A 17,389-nucleotide genomic window follows, 5' to 3' on the forward strand; every position below is an offset into this window, starting at 1 on the left:
ATAACATGGATGAATCTGGAGGACACTATGATGAGTGAAATAAGTCAATCATGAAAGTCAAAACATTGTATAAGACCACTACAGTAAAAACCTATGAAAAAGTTTACACACAAAAAGAAACAATTTTTGATGGTTGTGAGGGAGGGGAGAGGTGGGAATGGAAAAATGCTAAATAGACAATAGATACATGGTAACTCTGGTGAAGGGTAAGACAGTACACAATACTGGGGAAGCCAGCGCAACGTGTACAAGGCAAGGTCATGGAAGCTCCATAGAGACATCCAACCTCCCTGCAGGACTGAATTGCTGGGCTGAGGGCTGTGGGGACCATGGTCTCAGAGAACATCTTGCTCAATTGACATAACATAGTTTATAAAGAAGATGCTCTACATTCTACTTTTGTGAGTAGTGTCTGGGGTCTTAAAAGCTTGTGAATGGCCATCTAAGATACTCCACTAGGCTCACCCCTTGAGGAGCAAGAAAAAATGAAGAAAACTAAACACACAAGTGAAAGAATAGTCCAAAGGACTAATGGACCACATCTACCACAGCCTGCTCCAGACTGAGTCCAGTCCAGCTAGATGGTGCCTGGCTACCACCACTGACTGCTCTGACAGGGATCACAATACGGGCCCCAGACAGAGCTGGAGAAAAATGTAGAACAAAATTCTAACTCACAAAAACAGACCAGATTTGCTGGGCTGACAGAGACTGGAGAAACCCTGAGAGTATGGCCCTTGGACACCCTTTGAGCTCAGTAATGGAGTCACTGCTGAGGTTCACACTTCAGCCAAAGATTAGACAGGCCCATAAAACAAAAGGAGACCCAATGAGCATACCAGCCCAGAGGCAAGGCCTAGAAGGCGGGAGGGGACAGGAAAGCTGGTAATAGGGAATCCAAGGTCGAGAACGGAGAGTGTTGACATGTCATGGGATTGTTGACCAATGTCATAAAACAATAAGTGTACTGTTTAATGAGAAACTAGTTTCTTCTGTAAACATTTATCTGAGGTACAATAAATAAATAATGTATATATTAGGATCCCAGAAACAGGTCGTTTGATTTAACTATTGTATCTTTTCATTAAAAAATAAGACAAAACAAAAAAACTGTTAACACATCAACCAATTACTTTTTTTCCTGGAATTTTTATATGTAGCAATTCATATAGATAAGTTAGTATCATCGGAAAATATATAAAAACAAAATCATAAGGACTGTAAACTCTGCTTTCTGTTTGTGTCAGTGTGTCTGTGTATTGCGGGGATATAGTCATAAATAAAGGTCAAATGGTAAATACCAAACTAACTTTCTAGCTTTTCCACTCCCCACTGATCTTGACCTTCTTAAACTTGTATGATATGTGAAGAACAAATGCTAATAATAATATATTTTGCTTTAACCATGGCAGTAAACAAAGGAGAAAACAGATGAACTGAGCCATGAGCCAGTAAATTATGTCTATTTGGAAAGAACAAACTGTGCCAGTGTAACTTAACGATGTGTAGCCCTTTGAGTCGAAAGAGCACCTTAACAAACGCACATATCAGGAGAAGCGTAATGTCTCGAAGAAGAGGTTAGAATGCTGTTTCCATCCATTGTCCCAGTTTCCATTTCCTGTTTGGATTTTCTTGAAATTTGTCTTGCTAGAGGGTTATGAACTCAAGTTTATTTGCCCCATTTCTAATTGTGTTTCCTCTTTAAAATTATTTTTATTAATTGTTGTTGTTGTTAGGTGTGATCTAGTCAGTTCCGACATATAGTGGCCCTAAGTACAACAGAAGGACAGACTGCCTAGTCCTGTGCAATCCTCACAGTTGTTGTTATGCTTGAGCTCATCTTTGCAGTCACTGTGTCAATCCGTCTTATTGAGGGTCTTCCTCTTTTTCACCGACCCCCTACTTTTTTATCTTATTAGTTAGCAGAAGTATTTTTATATAGATTGGACATGAGTCCTTTGTCTGATACATACATGTATTATGAATATATTATCCTCCTCTGAGAAATATTTAATCTCTTAATGTTATATTATGATACAGGATTTAAAATTTTAATTCCGATATATTATTCATTTGGTGTGAGCGATGTTTGTGCAGGCTTTGAGAGATATTTGCCTGCTCCAAGACAGCAGCACGGTCTTTATATGTTCTCAGATAGCTAACATTTTTCTTACAGTTAGATTTGTAATCCATCAGGAATTGATTTTTTTAGTGCTGGTCTGTTTCTGAACACTCTATTCTGTTACAGTAGATGATTTGTCATAACCATTAATACATTATCTTAATAACTGTAGCTGAAAAAACCTTAATATCAGATGGTGTAAATAAGGTCTTCAACTTTTTTCTTTGATTAAATTGTCTATTCCTAATTCTCTGCTTTTCCACGTGGACTGTAGAATAAGTTTATCAATTTCTAATAAAATAATAATTAAAAAAAAATTACCATCAAGTCAATTTCAACTTATAGGAACCCTATAGGACAGAGTAGAACTGCCCCATAGGGTTTCCAAGGAGCAATTGGTGGATTCAAACTGCTGACCTTTTGGTTAGTAGCCAGGCTTTTAACCACTGTGCCTCCAGGGCTCCAATAATAAAAAGAAGCTGATATCTTTATTTGAGCTGTTTGGAATCTATATATTACTTTGGAAAAAACTGACATCCTAGTAATTCATCAAAATGATATACTCCATTGATTAAGAAGGCATTATTTAATTACTCTCAATAATGATTGTATTTTTATTTTCATTTTTGAATTCTCGCTTATATTTTATTAATTCTTTCCTAAATATTTGGTGCGTTTTATAAACAGATTCATATAGATATAATTCACACACTATATAGCTTTTTTTTTTTTATAGCTTATCATTTTAAACTGTAGAGTTTAATAGATTTGCCCAGTTATCTCCACAATCAATTTTAGATTATTTTCATTACTTTCCAAAGCAGCCTGGTACCCATTAGCATTCACTCCATTTTTCCTCCCAACCATCTGCCCCCTAAGCATTGTTGTTGTTGTTAGGTGCCATCATTTTGGTTCCACTTTGTAGCCACCTTACATACAACTTAACAAAGCACTTCCCTGTCCTGCACAAACTTCATACCCAATGTTATGTTTGAGCCCATTGTTGCATCCACTGTGTCAATCCATCCAGTTGAAGGCCTTACTCTTTTTCACTGACCTACTTTACTAAACATTATGTCCTTCTGCAGGGACTGGTCCCTCCTAATAATATGTCCAAAGTACTTGAGACAAAGTCTAGCCATCTTCTCTTCTAAGGAGCATTCTGGCTGTACTTTTTCCAATACAGATTTGGTCGTTCTACTGGCAATCCATAGTATATTCGTTATTCTTCGCCAACACCATAACTGAAAGGCATCAGTCCTTTGGTCTTCTACTTCAAGTCTTCTTTGGTTCAGCTTCCGAATGCATATAAGGAGATTGAAAATACTATTGCTTGGGTCAAGCATACCTTGGTCCTCAAAGTGACATCTATGTTTTTAATACTTTAAAGGTCTTTTGCTAATTTTCTTAAAGCAATACATAATTTGATTCCTTGACTCCTACTTCCATGGGCATTAACTGCAGATCCAAGGAAAATGAAATCCTTGATGACTTCAGTATTTTCTCTGTTTATCATAATGTTGCTTATTGTTCAATTTTCAGGATTTTTGTTTTCTTTATCTTGAGATGTAATCCATACTAAAAGCTGTAGTCTTTGATCTTCATCAGTAAGTGCTTCAAGCCCTCTTCATTTTCAGTAAGCAAAGCTGTGTCACCTGCATACTGCAGGTTGTTAATAAGTCTTCTTCCAATCTTGAAACCTCATTCTTCCTCATTTAGTCCAACACGGTGGTTAAGAGCTCGGCTGCTAACCAAAAGGTCAGCAATTTGAATCCACCAACTGCTCCTTGGAAACCCAATTGGGCATTTCTACTCTGTCCTGTAGAACCATTACGATTCAGGATGGATTCATCATCAAAGGGTTTGTTTTTTTGTGTGTGTGTATATATCCAGACCATATATATATATATATATATATATATATATATATGAGGAAATTGTATCTATGTAATATATATAATTATATATAGTATATTATACATACTATATAATTTAAAATAATTAAAAATATTATAAAATATTTTCAGATGTGTGCTGCTTTTATTGTTTCTTCTTCAAAGTAATATTTTTACAAAATAACATTTGGTACACATGTTGCAGTTACTTTCAGACTAGGAGAAGGGATGGGCTTCACACATCCTTCTAAATGAATTCCATAAACACAGATCCTGGGAGCAGAGACCCAAAATAGACCTTAATCTATAAATCAGTTTTGATGCTTTTATAAATACAGGCCTCTCATAGAAACGATAGTAGCCTAAAGAGTATTTTTCCTAAAAGATTTCTGTACCAAAAGCCTTTGAAATTGCACATGATGAAAAGTATAGATTTATATTAAAGACAAATCCAATGAAATTTAGCAAGCCTGCATTGCATATAAACCAGTAATCAAAAACCATTCTAGGTGACTGCCTTTAGTTCCGTACCAAGAGGAAGAACCATACATAAAGCAATAAAATATAAAATTATGTTATAAGTATAACAAAGGTTCATATAATCATTTTACTAATTGTGAAGAAATGTCTCCAAAAATTGCATGGTGTTTTACAGTGTTCCTAGGCTTAAATAATGATATGAAGATATACTTCAACTGGTTTCAAGTTTGAGGCCCGAGAGTTTTAGGAGCTTTTGGAGATTATTTTTTTCACCTCTAGAAGATCCTTTATGGATAGTTGCTGTTGCAGCTAGTACCCTGACTCTGTAGTAAAGAAGAAGTCTGTATTACCCTCAAGCTCCCCCCAGGGGATCAAGGTATAGAATATTATTCTTTCTGCATCAGACACCATCATGTCAGAGTGTCTCCTAATTTTCAACATCATCCTGTAGGATTGCTTACTTTTTTTTTTTTTCCAATCTACTTATTATAAAGTCTACCTCACCTGACCATTATGCAATCAGAGCTATAAATCATCATTACACCACCATGACATGTCATAAATCATATCATATCATATTAAGACATGCTTCCATATGTGCACTCAAGAGAAATTAACTGGTATGTGTTTTATCTTCAAGAAATGTATAGAAGTAAATCGTATACTAAACTTGCCCTCTTCTACATGTTTTTATTGTTAGGTAGCACCAAGTCAGTTCCAACTCATAGCAATCCTATGTACAACAGAACAAAACACTACCCAGTACTGCACCATTCTCACAATCTTTCTACATGCTCAGAACATATATGCTCTGGAGAAACATGAAGTGAAAGGAAGACTGTCCAGAATCACTTACCTTAAATAAAAGTTTTGAATGATTAACTATTGTGATTGAATATTTACGCAGCCTACATTAAAAAGTCATAATTTTCCTGTGTTATTTTGTGTCATGTAGTCCAGACTCCAAGACCTATCATTTGGAATAATATATACAAGGCCAAATTAGTTGTTCAACCTGAACCCTGGGGAATTTGCACCTTAACTACAGGGCGTGAACATAGCCTTAGTCCCTAGATTACAGGTGACTCTTTGTCAACCCCTTTTGAAGTTAAAGAGAAGAAATATTAATATAGTATTTGTGACAGTAGCTAGGCAAACTGTCATGTTTATAAGTAGGTCTTGAAAGCAATTCAGGCAAATTGTAATGCAGCTTGTCATCTCTGGATCTTGTATGCTATGGGCAAAGAGTCCATAGCAATGGTACTGACAGGTTGCCAAAAAGAGAGTGAGAAAGAATTGTGGCAGTGGTGATATTGAGAAGAAGAAAAAAGATTTTAGAAAATGAAAAAAAGTGAAAGCATATAGAATTTGACAAACATGATAAAAAGTATGGTGGTCTTCCAGGAAACCAGGAGAATTGAGATGCACCGTGATAGATGCTGAGAAGATGAAATAAAATAATTAAAAAACAAACAGAAAACAATGTTTGCTCATAAAGAAATGGCTATAAAGAAGAAATTATGTGTATGGTGAAAAAGAGGGGTAATCTGTTCATCTTGGCTATTAACATTGTTACTGTTGTTGTTTGGAGCTCTCCGGTCCTTCCCAACTCATATCTATTTACAACAGAACTAAAAACTGCCCAGCCCTGAACCATGCTCGCAACTGTAGTTATGTTTCAGCCCAATGTTGCAGCCAGTCATCAAGGGTCTCCCTCTTTTTCAATGATCCTCTACTTTACCAAGAATGATGGTGCCTTTCTCCAGGGGCTAGTCCTTCCTAATTACATGTCCCAACTACATGAGACAAAGTCTCTCCATCCTCGCTTCCAAGCAATACACTGGCTGTAGTTCTTCAGAAACAGACTTGTTTGTTCTTTTGGCAATCCATGGTATTTTCAATATTCTTCACCAATACCATAATTTAAAGGCATCAATTCTTCTTTGGTGTTCCTTACTCATTGTCCAGCTTTCCCATGCATATGAGATAATTGAAAACACCATAGCTTGTGTCAGGCACACCTTAGTCCTCAAAGTGACATCTTTGATTTTCAACACTTTAAAAAGGTCTTTTGCAGTAGATTTGCCAATGCAATCTGCTGTTTGATTTTTTGACTGCTGCTTCTGTGAGCATTGATTGTGAATCCAAGTAAAATGTAATCACTCCGTTTATCTTTTGTTCATTTATTACGATTTGGCTTATTGGTCCAGTTGTGAGGATTTTGGTTTTATATTGAGGTATTATTCATACTGAAGGCTGTAGCTTTTGATCTTCGTCAGTAAGTGCTTCAAGTCCTCTTAGCTTTCATCAAGCCAGTTTGTGTCATCTGCATATGGCAGGTTAATGAGTCTTCCTCCAGTTCTGATGCTCTGTCCTACTTCATACAGTCCAGCTTCTCTGATTATTTGTTTAGCGTACAGATTGAATAAGTGTGGTGAAAGGAAACAACCCTAGTGCACACCTTTCCTGATTTTAAGCCACGCATTATACACTTGCTCTGTTCACACAGAGGTTCTGCACCAGCACAATTAAAGTGTTCTGGAATTTCCATTCTAAGTAATTTTATCCATAATTTGTTATGATCTACATAGTTGATTAAAACCATTTTCTGCAAATTGTCATAAACTTAATTACTTATGAAGAAAGTTACTATGAATGCATATTTCACTGTAACATACTGTGATTTTTTATTCGAAATACTTACTTATGAAGATCAAAGAACACAGCCTTCAGAATGAATTACACCTCAACATAAAGAAAATAGAAATTCTCATATCTAGACCAATAAACATCATGATAAATTGAGAAAAGATTGAAGTTGTCAAGGATTTCATTTTACTTGGAAACAGTCAACACTCATAGAAACAGCAGTCAAGAAATCAAAAGACTCACTGCATTGGGCAACTCTTCTGCAAAAGACCTCTTTAAAGTGCTGAAAAGTGAAGATATCACCTTGAAGACTAAGGCGAGTCTGACTCAAGCCATGGTGTGGCCTCATACTCATGGGACAGCTGGACTATGAGTAAGGAAGACCAGAGAAGAATTGATGCCTTTGAATTGTGGTGTGGGCAAAGAATATTAAATACACCATGGACTGCCAAACGAAAGAACAAATCTGCCTCAAAGTAGTACAACCAGAATGCTTCTTGGAAGCCAGGATGGTGAGACTTATCTCACATACTTTGGACATGTTATCAGGAGGGACCAGTCCCTGGAGAATGACATCATGCTTGGTAAAGTAGAGAGTCAGTGAAAAAGAGGAAAACCCTCAACGAGATGGATTGACACAGTGGCTGCAACAATGGGCTCAAGCATAACAACAACTATGAGGATGGCACAAGACCGGGCAGTGTTTCATCGTTCTGTAGCGTCGCTGTAAGTTGGAACTGACTCAAAGGCACCTAACAGCAACAGCATGATGAACATGGTGTTATTCTTATGAATGTTTGTATATCTCAGTAACATTATTCATGTTGTGATTTAGCAATTAGTTAACATACTTTCTACAGTATTAAACTAAGAAAACTTGTGGGTGTATAGAAATAGAAATAGTTTAGATGAAGAGGAGAATTCAAGTTTTAATCCAAACATAAGAGAAAACCAGATGAATTTATATTAAATATTTGGGTCAGGATGTGGCACTTGAGGGATGGCCAGTTTGAAGTTCAGACTTTCTCAGGGTTTTTGCCCCATGAGTGATTTTACCTAGGTGGGTGATCTGTGCAAGGGAAAGAATGACCACTTCATTTCGGGAAACCTGGTTTGCAGGCCTTGTGAGCTTCATCCTTTTTATTAAGAACATTCTAGAGGGATGGAATGCATTCAGTGAAACCAAAAGTAGACATGTTTGCTTTACCAAGTTTTAGGAAGTCTGAATTCCCATCTTGTCTGAGGTGGCTTGCCTTAGAAGAAAAGAAAGTTTTCATCCTCCAGTTAGAAGGAAGTCGTAGTTCTCAAAAGTTGTCATATGTAAATCATGTGCCATATCATAAAACAAAATCTAATGTGCTGTCAGATTTAAAATTTGGGGGGAAAAGCTCTTGTCTGTGACTTTTAACTTAGGCAGCTTTTGAGAAATTAGTGTCACTTGAAAGTATTTTATTGACAATTTAATGATTGAGTTTTCTTCAGATTATTCCACTAAGGGCAGGCACTTGAAGGTGAAAACAATGTCACAGATATTAAAAACAGCTTGATCATTCTGAGGGGGAAGATATTCCAAGTTTGAGGTTCTTTGGAAACCTTCAGTAAAGTGATTTTGAAGCGAGAACACTTTGCTGTTTTTGTCATGTTTTCCCAGAGATCACCAGCTCTGTAGACATAGAAATTACATTGCACAAGTAGGGTTTTATAAGAAATCGTGATCCTGCTACAAGCTTTATTGTTATATCAGGAGTTGCTCACTATGGTGTTTTTTTTTTTTTTTTTTTACGGCGGGGGAAGTGAGAGGATTCTTAATATAGAATATACCCTCAGTATTGCATGGATATGAATTACGTTTAGCACATCTCCAAACCAAAACCACACCCACTGCCGTCGAGTCAATTGTGACTCATAATGACCCTATAGGGTAGAGTACAACTGCCCCATAGAGTTTCTAAGGAGAGCCTGGTGGATTCGAGCTGCTGACCTTTTGGTTAGCAGCTGTAGCACTTAACCACTACACCACCAGCACATCACAGCATCTAAGAATAGCAATATTGAATTTAAATTTACTTAGAATAATCTGGCAATTCTATGTTTACTTTAAAAATCCAGGAACTAAAATTGATCCCAAAATCCTTCAATAATATATAGTTTAAAAACGGGGACAATTAAGGTATTTTTTTCATCTCTGAATTACCTCGAACTTGCTGTTTAAGATGTACACTCATGAGTTCCTGTTCAGAAAAATTTTGGAGAGGAGTCAAAAGAGAAGATACTCACAAGTGGACGAGAGTCTCCTTTTATTTCTCCTTTCTTTCTTTTTCTCCTCTAGCTTTGGCCCAAGGATAGACTACAGTTACAGCATATGTGCAGTTAAAACCCTGATAGAAACACTCCTTCTTTCTGATCAGGAAAACGCAGCAAAGGAGCCACAGTGGGCGGGTGAGTAGAGAGGGAATTTTGGAGAAGAAAGAGCCAAAGAAGTGAATCCTATAGTTCTAGATATGAATTCACACAAGTTTCAGCTTGACTTATGAATCACAAATGTGCCGGGCATATCCAAACCAGCACGTCAAAGATGTATATAACTAAACTTAGATTTGAACCTCATCTAACTGTCTGTGCCCTCTTCTTGAACCCTAAATGCATAGCATACTCCCAAATTATCATATTAAGGCGTTAGAAAACTACACAGAAATTTAAACGTACCACAAAAACCACACTTTAACCCTTAAGCCATGTATATGAGGGGCAGACCCAAAGCAGCATTGAAAAACTGCACTGAAACCTGAACTATTCTTACAAACCTCAGCTGAGCACATGCATGGAGCAGATCCACAACTATGTAACACAAACCTAAAAAAAACTCCAAAGAAATTTGAACCACGGGTCACAGAATATGAGACAGAAATTTTGGTCTGATACTAATTGTGTTGGTTGCCTACTTAAAAAAATAAAATAAAATAGCAATAAACATTCTATCATGATTTTTCATAGACCCAGACTATGCACAACATCACATTCACGTTACCCAAAATAGAATACAAAATCTTTCAACATATGAAGAAACAGGAAAATGTGACCCATTCTTAAAAGATAAGAGAAGCAGCTAATGTCAATGACTTCATGACCCAGAGGCTGTAATTATCAGAGAAGGCCTTAAAGGAGATATTTTCATATAACCCAGCAATTCCAATCCTAGATATATAACCAGAAGAATTGAAAGTAGGGACTCGAACAGACACATGTATACCAATACTTATTGTAGCACTATTCTCGATAGCCAAAACGTGAAAGCAATCTAAATGTTCATCAATAGGTGAATGGATAAACAAAATGTAGTACGTATACACAATGGAATATAGCTCAGCCATAAATAGAAATGAAGTCCTGAAACATGCTACAACATGGGTGAATCTTGAAAACATTATGCTGAGTGAAAAAATCACTCACAAAAGGATAATACTGAATGATCTCACTTATATGAAATATAATAATAGGCAAATGTATAGATATCAAGGTTTATTAGTGGTTACCAGTGGCAGGAGAGAGGAGGAAAAAGGAACACATTCTTAGGAAGCAGTGGGATTCTGTTTATGGTGAGGGGAAATTTGGCAGCCATTATGGGTGATGGTTGTGGAACATGATTAATATAATTGAAGTCACTAAATTGTAAACCTGAAAAATGTTCAGTTGGCAAATATTGCATTACATATTTACAATAATAAAACAAAAATATTAAAAGGAAGATATACAGCTACGTTCCTTGAAATAAAGTAAATCAGATTTGAAGAAAAAGATAGGAAATCTCAGTGGAGACACAGAATTCATTAGAACAAACCAATAAACATTTTGGAAATACGAATTATAATATCTAAAATAAAAAATACACCAAGGCAGATCATATGCTGGACCATCAAAAAAGTCTTGGTAAGTTTATTGGGTTAAAATTCACACAAGTGTTTTCTCTACCCACAATAAAATTAAATTGGAAACAATAACAATATCTAAGAACACCTCACGCATTTTGAAATTTAAAAAAGAAAACACACTTCTACGTAATTCATAAGTCAAAGATAAAATCCCACAAGTAGGAAATATTTTAAACTGGGTTATAATAAATATAAAACATATCAAAACTCATGTGCTGCAGTTACAGCAGTACATAGTTGAAAGCTTATTACTAAATTATTATACAAGAAAAAAACTAGTTCCTGATGATTCAAATCAATGTGTGTCAGAATAGAACTGTGTCCATAGGGTTTTCAGCCGCTGTGACCTATCAAAAATAGCTCACCAGGCCTTTATTCCAAGTATCTCAGGGTAGATTTGAACGTCCAACCTTTCAGTTAGTAGTCAAGCACTCAACCATTTGTACCACCCATGGACTCCTATTACATAAGAGAAGAAGAATCTAAAATCAATGACCTAAGGTTCTACCTCAGGAAGCTAGAAAAACAAGAGAAAAAAAAAAAAAAAAGGAAAAAGGTGAAAAAAAATAAAGAGGTGAATCAACAAAATGGAAAAACAGAAAGACAAGAGAAAACTTTAAATGAACAAACCAATATGAGTCAATATCAGAAATAAAACCGGGGTTATTACTCTAGACCCTACAAATATTGAGAGGAAAATAAGAGAATAAAATAAATATGTATTTACCTAAAAATTCTCAAACTCAAATGAAAGGGAGAAATTTCCTTGAAAATATGATTTAGCAAACAAATAAAAGAAGAAAAAAAATTAAATATCACTGTATCTCATTAAAAAAAAAAACGAAAATCATTTTAATAAAAATCTCCCACCATAAGAACTCTATGATATCACTGGTGAACTCCATCAAACATTCAAGGAAGAAATAACACAAATATTAGACAATTTATTTTTTAATGGAGGAGAAGAAATTATTGCCTAAATCGTCTTATAACCCAGTGCCGTCTTATGAACAAATACTAATAACAAAATCTGAAGAAAAAAAAAAAGAAAATCAGAAATAAAGAAGAAAGAGAAAGAGAGAGAAGAGGACAAATAAAATAACAGGCCACGAATATCCCTCACTTAAAAAAAAAATGAGATCAAGCAAAACAATAGCTTGTACATGAGCTTAGGTTGAGATAGAGGATTGTTGTATAAGGCAGTATGACACTTTTTGATTCAACTTCTAGCCTCAATTCCTTCCTTTCTCTTCTCCCCTTTCCTTCTATTCATTCAGTTTTTCTTTCTTTTGAATGTCTTTCTAATCTATATTCATTTGTTTTCAAATACTGTTTTACCTCATTTACCATACTCTTTTACCTCATTTCTGTGTCTTGGTATGTATCCTCACACCAGCTTGTTTTAAATATTTTGTTTTCCTTTTATTGCCTCATATCCATATTTCTTAACCCCAAAACTGTTTTGTTTTTAATTTTTTCTTCTTCCATCTCCTCATCTTAATTATATAGTTTAAAACCATATTATTATTACAACTATTATTATACCTTTATTTCTTGCATTTCTGTGATATTTATCAGTTTCAGAGAAAATATGAAATTATAAATTTGATGGTACTCATATCATAGATGAGGAAAGCAATGCCTGGAGGAATTCATTTTCATATTTTGCATAAGTAATAATTATTCAATACCAGACAAGTTGTAGAAAGACATCAAGGACATCATACATGAAGAAAGAAAGAGGTCATTAAAAAGACAGGAAAGAAAGAAAAGACCAAAATGGATGTCAGAAGAGACTCTGAAACTTACTCTTGAACACCAAGTAGCTAAAGCAAAAGAAAGGAATGATGAAGTAAAATTGCTGAACAGAAGACTTCGAAGGGCTAATCCTGGAGACAGAGTGCAAAGACTTGGAGATAGAAAAACAAAAGGGAAGAGCATGCTCAACATTTCCTAAGCTGAAAGAACTGAAGGAGAGATTCAAGTCTCTAGCTACAATATTGAATGATTCTATGCGGAAAATGTAAAACAACCCAGAAAGCATCAAAAGAAGATGGGAGGAATACAGAGTCACCACACCAAAACAAATTGGTCGATATTCAACCATTCAGCAGGTAGCATATGATCAGGAACTGATGCTACTGAAGGAAGAAGTCCAAAATGTACTGAAGACATTGGTGAAAAACAAGGCTTCAGGAATTGAGAAAATACCAACTGAGATGTTTCAACAAACTGGTGCAGCACTGGAAGTACTCACTCACCTATGCTAAGGAATTTGGAAAACAGCTACTTGGACAACTGACTGGAAGAGGTCCATATTTATGCATATTCCCAAGAAAGGTGATACAACCAAATGCAGAAATTATTGAACAATATCAATATCACAGGCAAGTAAAATTTTGCTGAAGATCATTCAAAAGCAGGTACAGGGAACTGCCAGAAATTCAGGCCAGATTCAAAAGAAGATGTGGAACCGGGGATATCATTGCTGATGTCAGATGGATCTTGGTTGAAAGCAGAGAATACCAGAAATATGTTTACCTGGTTTTACTGACAGTGCAAAGACATTTGACTGTGTGGATCATAACAAATTATGGATAACATTGTGAAGAATGGGAATTCTAGACTTAATTGTGCTTATAAGGAACCTGAATATAGACAAAGAGGTAGGTGTTCAAACAGAACAAGAGGCTTGTTCTGTGCTCGTGAGGAACCTGAATATAGACAAGGAGAGAGTTGTGCAAATGGAACAAGGGGATATTGCATGATTTAAAGTCAGGAAAGGTGTACATCATGGTTGTATCTTTTCGCCATACCTATTCAATCTATATGCTGAACAAAAAATCTGAGAAGCTGAACTGTATGGAGAACGAGACATCAGGATTGAAGGAAAACTCATTAACAACCTGTGTTCTGCAGATGCACAATCTTGCTTGCCGAAAGTGAAGAAGACTTGAAACACATACTGATGAAGGTCAAAGACCACAGCGTTCAATATGGATTACACCTGAACATAAAGAAAGCAGAAATCCTCACAACTAGACCAATAAGCAGCATCATGATAAATGGAGAAAAGATTGAAGTTGTCAAGGATTTCATTTTACTTAGATCCACAATCAACACCCATGGAAGCAGCAGTCAAGAAATCAAAAGACTCTGCACTGGGGAAATCTGCTGCAAAAAAAAGGACCTCTTTAAAGTGTTGAAAAGCAAAGATGTCACCTTGAAGACTAAGGTGCCCCTGACCAAAGCCAAAGTGTTTTCAATTGCCTTATGTGCATGCGAAAGTTGACAATGAATAAGGAAGACTGACCAAGATTTGATACCTTTGAATTGTGATGTTGGTGAAAAATATTGACTATACCATAGACTGCTAGAAGAAAAAACAAATCTATCTTTGAAGAAGTACAGCCAGAATGCTTCTTAGAAACAGGGATGGTCAGCGTATGGCTCACATATTCTGGACTTCTTATCAGGAGGGGCCAATTCCTGGAGAAGTACTTCATGCTTGATAGAGTAGAGGATCAGCGAAAAAGAGGAAGACCCTCAAAGAGATGGATTCATACAATGGCTGCAATAATGGGCTTAAGCACAACAACTATTGCAAGAATGGCACAGGACAGGGCAGTGTTTCATTTTTTTTGTTCTTGGGGTCACTATGAGTTGGAACTGACTCGATGGCACCTAACATCAACAGTATTTAGTCAAGCTGTGATTTTAAATACAGAAGTTTTCACCCCAAGAACAATATTCATTTACTATGTCTCATCATTCCCCATGCATCTGTCAGTTTGTTGTACTGTGAGGGCTTGGGTATTGCTGGGATGCTGAAAGCTATGTCACCAGTAATCAAACACCAGCAGGGTCACTAATGACGGACATGTTTCAGCTGAGCTTCCAAACTAAGACAGACTAGGAAAAGGACCCAGTGGTCACTGTGCCAAAAAGAATTGGTCGATGCTCAACTATTTCAAGAGGTAAAACATGATCAGGAACCAACGGTACTGAAGGAAAAAGTTCAAACTGCACTGAAGGCATTGGCGAAAAAAACAAGGCTTTGGGAACTGATGGAGTACCAATTCAGATGATTTGACAAATGGGTGCAGTGCTGGAAGTGCTTACTCATCTATGCCAAGAAATTTGGAAGACAGCTACCTGGTCAACTGACTGGAAGAGATCCATATTTATGCCTATTCCCAAGAAAAGCAATCCAACCAAATGTGGAAATTATCGAATAATATAATTAACATCACCTGCAAGCAAAATTTTGCTGAAGATCAGTCAAAAGCAGCTGCAGCAGTATATCTACAGGGAACTGCCAAAAATTCAAGCCAAGTTTAGAAGAGGACATGGAACCAGGGATATCATTGCTGATGTCAGAATGATCCTGGCTGAAAGCACAGAATACCAGAACGATATTTACCTGTGTTTTATTTACTGTGCTAAGGCATTTGACTGTGTGGGTCATAACAAATTATGGATAACATTGCTGAGAATGGAAATTCTAGAATACGTAATTGTGGTCATGTGGAAACTGTACATAGATCAAGAGGCTGTCATTTGAACAGAACAAGGGAGTTACTACCTGGCTTAAAGTCAGGAAATGTGTGCATCAGGGTTGTATCCCTTCACCATACCTATTCGATCTGTATGCTAAGCAAATAATCCAAGAAGCTAGACTATATGAAGAAGAACAGGACATCAGGATTGGAGGAAGACTCATTAACAACCAGTGATATGTAGATGACACATCCTTTCTTGCTGAAAGTGAAGAAGACTTAAAGTACTTACTGATGAAGATCAAAGACCACAGCCTTCAGTATGGATTACCCACCAACATAAAGAAATCAAAAGTCCTCACAATTGGACCAATAAGCATCATCATGATAAATGGAGAAAAGACTGAGCTTGTCAGGGATTTCATTTCACTTGGATCCACAGTCAACAGCCACGGAAGCAGCAGTCAAAGAATCAAAAGACGCATTGCATTGGGTAAATTGGCTGCAGGAGATCTATTTAAAGTCCTAAAAAGCAAAGATGTCACCTTGAGGGCTAAGGTGTTTTCACCATCATGTTTTCAATCACATCATATGCACGTGAAAGCTGAACAATGAACAGGGAACACGGAAGAAGAATGATGCCTTTGAATTGTGGTGTTGGTGAAGAATATTGAATATACCATGGACTGCCAGAAGAATGAACAAATCAATGCTCCTTAGATGCAAGGATGGCAAGCCTGTGTCTTATATACTTCGGACATGTTGACAGGAGCTATCAGTCCCTGAAGAAGAGGGACAGCAAAAAAGAGGGAGACCTTCAACAAGATGGATTGACACAGTGGTTGCAATAATGGGCTCAAACATAGCCACAATTGTGAGAATGGTGCAGGACCAGGCAGTGTTTAGTTCTGTTGTGCATAGGGTCGCTATGAGTGGGAACTGACTCCATGGCACCTAACAACGACAGCACGTCTCATTGTTGGTAAATGATGCCTTATTGCTCTACTCTGCAGTCTCCTTCGAAACCCTGGTGGCATAGTGGTTAGGTGCTAAGGCTGCTAACTAAATGGTTGGCAGCTCAATTCCACCAGGTGCTCCTTGGAAACTCTACGGGTTAGTTCTACTCTGTCCTATAGAGTCGCTATGCCTCACTGGTTTACAAATCCTGACAATAGTTTCCCATTTGATTAGCTAGATTGATGTTGGAGTGAAGAAGTACTTTTCTTTATACAATTTTTTTTTTAAATGGAAGTTAACTTCTTCCATGATATGATGTAAAAACGATTGCAATGGGAAAAAAAGAAAACATTTCCTTTGAGTCCATTCCGACTCATAGGAACCCTATATATTGGACACAGTAGAAATACCTTATAGGGTTTTCAAGGCTTTAATCTTTATGGAAGCAGATTACCATATCTTTCTCCAGAGGAGTGGCTGGTGGGTTCAAACTGCTGACCTTTTGGTTAGCAGCTGAGCGCTTAACCACTCTACCACCGGGGATCCTGTAATGGAGCTACGAGTTATTAATTTTTGCCTGCTTAGTGCCAAAAACACTTAAGAAAAGGCAGTATATGTAGAATTTCAGTGTTCTCTTAAAATCGCTGTTTTTCTTTTGTTTTGTTTCAATTACCTGTGAACGGAAGCATAGCAAAACATCTCATAAAGGATTTTTGAAATAGTTTTGGAAGCATGAGTCTCAACCACAATATAAGGTTATATGAGTATGATATTTTCTTCATTATTTAGGAAATAAGAAGTGGAATATAGTCTTTTTTATATATTTCATGTAATACAACCAAATAATAAAGTCAAAAC

Source organism: Loxodonta africana, chromosome 2 (assembly GCF_030014295.1).
Source record: "Loxodonta africana isolate mLoxAfr1 chromosome 2, mLoxAfr1.hap2, whole genome shotgun sequence".
Taxonomy (NCBI): Eukaryota; Metazoa; Chordata; class Mammalia; order Proboscidea; family Elephantidae; genus Loxodonta; species Loxodonta africana.